This window comes from Coenobita brevimanus, chromosome 97 (assembly GCF_032717465.1).
Source record: "Coenobita brevimanus isolate Jiangsu-jjx chromosome 97, ASM3271746v2, whole genome shotgun sequence".
NCBI lineage: Eukaryota > Metazoa > Arthropoda > Malacostraca > Decapoda > Coenobitidae > Coenobita > Coenobita brevimanus.
The window spans coordinates 5,928,671-5,936,170 of NC_137050.1; positions in this window are offsets into that span (position 1 = coordinate 5,928,671).

Consider the following 7,500-nt stretch of genomic DNA (forward strand, 5'->3'; position numbering starts at 1 on the left):
CAATGATCGTTTGTACGCCTTCCTAAAGCTCTTTCCTGTGTCTATCTATCTATCTGTCTATCTGTCTATCTATCTATCTGTCTCTGTCTATCTGTCGGTCTGTCTGTCTCTGTGTACATCTCTTCATCCACATCCCCATCTGTCTGTATGAGTGTATGTAACTATCCATATCTCTGTCTATATATCTATCTTTATTTTTCTGTCTATCTGTCTATCTATCTATCTATCTACATACCCATTTTACCCTAACTTGTCCCAAAATCATGCGCTCTCCATACTGAATACTGTCGGAGCAAGAGATTAACACCAGAAGACGATGCTAGTCACGAAGAAGTGCCGTGGAAAGGAGCACTAGCATTGTCTTCTTCTATCAATGACCTGCGTGACGTAAGCTTCGAGAGGACGATAATCTGAGCCAAGTTGGAGTGAATGGAGTATAGATGGAGTCGGTCGGCATTCGGGCAGTGCTTCTGTGCCCATATTATTTCATCTAACTCGATCCCTGTTAGTTTCTTGGCGTCTTTGGGTGCTGACAGAGATCGAGTCGGTTCCATTCCCCCCCCCCTACAAGAGGTTAATGGAAACTTTATATGTGTGAATCCCTCCATTTCGATGTGTCACCTAAGATAAAGGAATTCGTCTATGAGAAAACACGACTGAAGATGAAGAAGAGGAGGAGGAGGAGGAAAAGAAGAAGAAGAAGAGGAGGAGGACGAGGGAAATAGAAGAGGAGGAGGAGGAAAAATATGAAGACGAAAGTAAGGAAAAAGGAGGGGGAGGAAAGAAGAAGAAGACGGAGAAGTAGTAGTAGAAGAAGAAGATGATGAAGACGAAGAAGAAGGAGAAGAGGAGGAGGAGGAAGACGACGAGGGAAAAAGAAGAGATGGAGGAGGAAAAAAAGACGAAGACGAAAAGAAGGAAGGAAAGAGGAGGAGGAGGAGGAAAGAAGAAGACGAAGAAGAATGAGGAGAAGAAGAAGAAGAAGAAGAAGAAAGGAAGACTGAGGAGGAGGAGGGAAAAAGAAGATAAAAAGAAGAGATAAGAAGAGAAAGGAAAGAAAAAGAAAATGGAAAAGAAGTCCTGGAAGTGCCACAGTTAATCACACGACCCAATGACCATCCAATGACCCCTCCTTTGACGTCACGCCCTTCGGTGACGTCACGCCTCCCAGAATGCACCGCTCCTTTGTTTTTGTTTTTGTTTTTTGCTTTTATTTGTCACTGAAGAACCAAGAGCTCTTAGGAATGGCCTTCGTCGTCTTTATTTTACTTTATTTTACCTGTGCTGAGTTGAATTTAGTGGGGGATGAAAGGAAATAAGGTATAAGGGTTGTCATCGTACTGAAGGGGTTAAATGTGTGTGTGTGTGTGTGTGTGTGTGTGTGTGTGTGTGTGTGTGTGTGTGTGTGTGTGTAAGAGAGAGAGAGAGAGAGTGAAGTAGGTTTGTGTGTGTGTGTGTGTGTGTGTGTGTGTGTGTGTAAGAGAGAGAGAGAGAGAGTGAAGTAGGTTTGTGTGTGTGTGTGTGTGTGTGTGTGTGTGTGTGTGTGTGTGTGTGTGTGTGTGTGTGTGTGTGTGTGTGAGAGAGAGAGAGAGAGAGAGAGAGAGGAGTATTTTTCACTAACTGGTCCCTGACTCACCCACATTGACTCATAAATTGACTCATTTCTCACTCATTAAAATATTTCCGTCGCCTCATCATTCCTTTGTTGCTCTCTCTCTCTCTCTCTCTCTCTCTCTCTCTCTCTCTCTCTCTCTCATTCTGTATCTATTTATCCATCATGTTATAAATATATGTCTATCTATTTCTATCTATCTACCTGTTTAGGCTGTCTACCTGTCTGTCTGTCTTCACTGTCTCCAAAAATTTTCTTCCAAGTTGCAATCAATCCTTTCACAGCGAGTGTTGTTGCAGTGAGTTTTCTTTTTTCTTTCTTTCTTTCTTTTTTGTGTTTCCCTAAAGCAAATATTTCTGAAGAGAGAGTGTTTTTCAGGCATAATATAAAGTTGTTCTTCGTGCTGTACCGAGAATAACATATGGCTCTTTTTTCCATCCATCGCGGCGCTGCATGTGTTGAGAATCTTATACGGGGTAAAATATTCTTAAGTAACCCCATAGGCCCATCCGTAATTGTTACCCCCTTCACCATAGAAAACGGGACATTGGTTGATATAGCTTATTTGCACACCCTGTATTCCATCTACACTTTGGTCTACTGTTAAATCTACTCTTAGCCTAGTATTTGATCTGTTTAATCTACTATTTAATATTTGGTCTACTATTTAATCTACTACTTGATCTATTTAATCTACTATTTACACTAATATTTGGTCGACTGTTTAATCTACTACTTGGTCTATTTAATCTACTATTTACTCTGGCTTACTGTTTAATCTGCTGTTTAATCTGTACCTGTGTGACATCAATAATTGTCTTACTTCAATTATAGGTGGGTTAGATAGATAGATAGATAGATAGATAGATAGAGAGAGAGAGAGAGAGAGAGAGAGAGAGGTATATTCTTCCCCTCAAAACTCCTTACCACTCCCTCTCTCAATCAATCAGTCACTTCGCTTCATTACTTACTTGTCGTGTCTCCCTCTCCCTCATTCCCTCCCTCTCACCCTTCCTCCCACTCCCTCACCCCTCCTAACTTCCCTCTTCCTCTCCTCGCCCTTCCTCCTCCGTCACCCTTCCTTCCTCTCCCCCACCTTCTCTTTCTCCCCCTTGCTTCCCCTTTCTCATCTCTCCCTCCCTCATCCTCTTTCTCCCTCTCCTTAACTCTTGTTTCTCTCCCTCTTCCTTTCACCCACTTTCACCCTTTCCCCTACTCTCTCCCTCATCCTCACCCTTTCTCCCATCTCCACTCTTCTCCCTTTCTCTTTCACTCATTTTCACCCTTTTCCCTTCTCTCTCTCCCTTCTCCACTCCCCCACCTTTCTCTTTCACCCACTTTCACGCTTTTCCCCTACTCTCTCCCTTCTCCACTCCTCTCCCTTTCTCCTCCCTCGCCTCCCCTTCTGCCTCCCTGCCTCCTCGTCTCGTCTTGTTCATTTAATCAAAACTAACTGCCCTGTCCCCGTCCATCTGTCTCTCTGATAGGCACAGATTTCAGTCTTACTCCTCTCTCTCTCTCTCTCTCTCTCTCTCTCTCTCTGCTGTCTCATACACATGGATTTTTCTCTCTCTCTCTCTCTCATAAGCGATAAATCACCCGTATGACGCCTTAACACCCTCTTTTATGCTGCCGATACGCCTCATGTCAATATTAGAAAGGGATACAAATAACACACAAGCGAAAAGCGAGGAAGAAAACTACGCAGAATAAATCGCACATGAAAAAGTGTTGCGTAATCTGTGTCCACGAAAATACGCCTCTTTCTTTCTATATCTTGTGTTGTGGGGATGATTATATCTGCTGGTGTGGGCGTGGGTGTGGCAGTGGGAGTAGGAAATTGATATAGCGATTTAGGATGGACATTGGTAACGCTGACGGCACTGGGAGTAGAAATTGATATAGCGATTTAGGATGGTCATTGGTAACGCTGACAGAGCCGTCCCCGCAACACACGAGAAAACAATCTTGTATTTTGTGACCTATGCCCTTTTAGCACTAGATTCAAAACATCAAATTCTATACTCCTTTCACCCTAACTTGGCCCATTGTTGCCATCTCTCCGCCTTGAATACTGAGCTAGGGCGATAGAGTAACACTAGGACGTGGTGCTAGTCACGAAGAAGTGCCGTGGAAAGGATGCTGAGCCGTAGCGTCATATTCTGAGCTACGTGGAATAAGCCGCAAAAGGACGAAAATTTTTGGCCAAGTTAAAGTGAAAGATCTATTTATTTATTTATTTTTTTACTTTCAAACGTTTTTTTTTTTTTAAATTATAAATATGGATCTTGGATGGTAGGCAAACTTAACACTTATATTTATATGCTTTTTATTATTTATTTTTGTTATTTTGATGACTTTCAGAGACTTGAGAGGATTTCCTTTCCTTGGGAGACGCGTTTAGAGAGAGAGAATATAATATCATGGAGGAGGGAAGTTCGAGAGAGAGAGAGAGAGAGAGAGAGAGAAAGAGGAGGGGGGGGTGACGTTCCAGTGATATAGACTAACAAGGTGACAACGCAAATATAGCCCTACACCTGTACCCCCCTTCCCTCCAACCTCTCCTCTCCCCTCCCCTCCCCTCCCCTCTTTTAGTGCTGCTCTTTTCTCTTTGCCATCGTTTCCTCCCCCCCCCCCACACTCTCCCCATTTCCCCCCCTCTCCTCTTCCCTTCGTTTTTCATCTCCCTCTACCTCCATTCCTCTCCTCCTCCTCCTCCTCTTCTCCCTCTTTCTTCTTCTTCTTCCTCTTCTTGTTCTTCTTCCTCTTCTTGTTCTTCTTCTTTTCTCCAGTTTTTTCTTGCCTTCCCTTCTCTTCCAACCCTTCCTTCCCTCACTTCCCTTCTCTCTTTTTTCTCTCTCCATCCACCCACTCCTTTCTCATTTCCTCTTTCTTTTTCCTCCTTCTCTTTCTATCCCTCCCCACCCCTCTTTCCCCTCCCCTTTATCCTTCCTTCTCTCTCTGTCTTCTTCCTTTGTCTCCCCCTCCCTATCTTTCCCTCCTTCCTTCCGTCTTCTCTCCTATCCTACTCACTCTTCACTTTCTCTCCTTCCCTCCCTTCCCACCCATCTTTCCTTCTCTTCCTTCCTTCCTCTTGTCTCCCCCTCCCTTCTTCCTTTCCTTCCCCCCATTCTCTCCCTCTCTCCTCCCCTCTGCTCTCTCCTTCTCTACTTTCTTTCCTTTGTTTTTTACCTTCCATTATTTTCCACATTCCCTCTGTTGACTCTCTCTCTCTCTCTCTCTCTCTCTCTCTCTCTTCCATTTCTTTCCTTTCATTCTTCTTTGTTTTACTCCGCTATCCTCTCCTCTGTTGTTCCTTTCCTAACCCCTCCTAACCTAACCATCTCTTCTCGCCTATTTCCTTTTTTCCTCTCCTGTTTGACACCTTTTTTTCTCCTTTTCTTTCTTCTCTCCTGTCCTCTCGTCTCCTCTCCTCATGACTTACATCTTCTATTCCATACCCCTCTTTTCCCCCCACCTCTCCTCCCCCTTCTTCCCCTCCCCTCCCCTCCCCCACACCTGTCCACCACCCCTGTATCCCCTTACCTGCCAACGTCAATTAGGGACTCACCTGTCTTCTCCCTTATTATCCACACCTCTCTTTTTCGCCCTTTCTTCCCTTCCTTTCTCTTTCCTTCTCCCCTCCCCTCCCCTCCCCTCCCCTCCCCTCCCCTCCCCTCCCCTCTCTCCTCTCCCCTATATCGCTCCTTACCTGCCAGCGTCAATTAAGAGGCTCACCTGTCATCTCCCTTATCATCCACGCCTCGCACCTCCTTCCCTTTCCTCCCCTCCCCCCCTTCCCCTCCCCCTCCCCTCCCCTCCCCTCCCATTACCTGCCAGCGTCAAATGAAAGAGCTCACCTGTCGTCTTATTTTCCACACCTTTCACATCATTATCTTCTCTCCTTTTCCATCCTCCTATCCGCTCCTCTCCTTTCCTCTCCTCTCCTCTCCTTTCCTCTCCTCTCCTCTCCGCTCCTCTGTTTCTCTCCTCCTGCATCTTACTCTTACTCTTTATCTTCTCTTTCCTTTCCCTGTCCCTTCTCTTCCTCTTCCTCTCCTTCTCCGTCTCTCCCTGCTTCTCCTCCTCTTTGTCTGTCTCCTTTCCTGTCTTCTCCTCTCTTTTTTCCTCTCACTCTTCTCTTTTACCTCTCTAATCCTTCTCCCTCTCTCTTCCTCCTCCTCCTCCTCCTCCTCCTCCTCTTCCTCCTCTTCACCAGTTTGCCTTGCCTCATTATCACTTTTTCCTCCCTCCTCCTCCTCCCTCCCATTCACGGCTCCTTCGTCTGTTTGAGTTCCCCTCCTCCAGATTCGGCGTTTCTCATTTTCTTTCTCCCTTTCTTATCGCTGCTCCCTTTCGTTCATTTTATTCTTTTTTTTTTCACGTTTTTCTCTTCATTTCCCGACTTATTTTTTATTTCCCTGTCTTATCCCTTTAGTCTGGCTCCTTTATTTGCTGCTATTAATCTCCTGTTATTCATTTTTGTGCTTTATTTTTCTCTTACACTTTCATCATCATTGTATCTTTGTCTCTCATTGGCTGTATTCGTCTCTTTTATTCACACCGTTTTCTTTCAATTTTTTTATAGTTACCCATCGCGTCTTTTTTTTCACGGTTTCTTTATTTTCTCATTTTCTTTTTGCTTCCTCTTTTTCTCCGTCTTTAATCAACAATATACTTTATTCCTCCCAAATATACGCTGTTGTCTTTCTCATTTTCCTTGTTGTCTCTCTCCTTACCCATTATTTGCGTCTATTTTTTATTTATTTATTTATTTTCCTTGTTTTATTTTGCATTTGCTATCCTTGTCTTCGATCAGCGGAATAGATTACTTAGTGCTTTATTCTAAGTGGGTTTGGATATTTCTTAGCAACTGTTTTCTTAGCGATTTACTTTGCATTTATTCCTTATTATCTTTACCTCCGCCAAGGAGGTTATGTTTTCACCCCTGTCCGTTTGTTGTTTATTTGTTGGTTTGTTTGTTTGTGAGCAAGATTACACAAAAACTACTGGACGGATTTCCACGAAACTTGGTAAAAGAATGGGCCTTGACCCAGAGTAGACAACATTAAATTTTGGTGCGGATCCGGATAAAGGTGCGGATCCAGGATTTTTTTTTTTTCCCCACTTTCTTTTACATTGCGAGATAGGTCGTTTTTCGGCATTTTCGTAAATTTTTCAGTGATTATTGCATGGTTGTTGATGGCGGAGGTATGCGCTCTACTGAGTGCCAATCTAGTTTTTTTTTTTCTTTTTTTGATGGTGCCTCTGTGGACATTGAATCGATATAAGTAGCATACGAAAGACTTAAGGCGTAACATCCAAAATAAATCGCCAAGGAAGTGGGGGAAGCCTCGTATGTCGCCTGCAATACTGCCGTTAAAACAAATGGCCTCGAATCAATCTCTCTCTCTCTCTCTCTCTCTCTCTCTCTCTCTCTCTCTCTCTCTCTCTCTCTCTCTCTCCTTTGTTGCGTTTTCAACATCCCCTCCCTCCTTCCTTCTCTCCCTTCCTTCCTCCTTTTGTGTTCTGTTTCTCTACCTCTCTCCTCTCACTTTTTCTCTCTGCCTCCTCTCTCCTCTCTCCTCCCTTCTTTTGTCTTATTTTCTTCTCCCTCCTCCCTCCTTTTCTCCCTCCCTCCCTCCCTTTGTCTCCCTCTTCTCTCTTTTCCTCCTCCCTCCTTCTCTTCCTCCCTCCCTCCTTTTGTCTCCTCCTTCTCTCCCTCCCTCCGCCTCTCACTCGCTCACTAATTGAAGACAAACACTCAACTTTGAAAAAAAGGAAAGTGAAAAAGCGAGTATTCCACACCAGATTCCATATTATTAATATTATTATTATTATTATTATTATTATTACAAGTACTACTACTATACTACTACTACTACTAC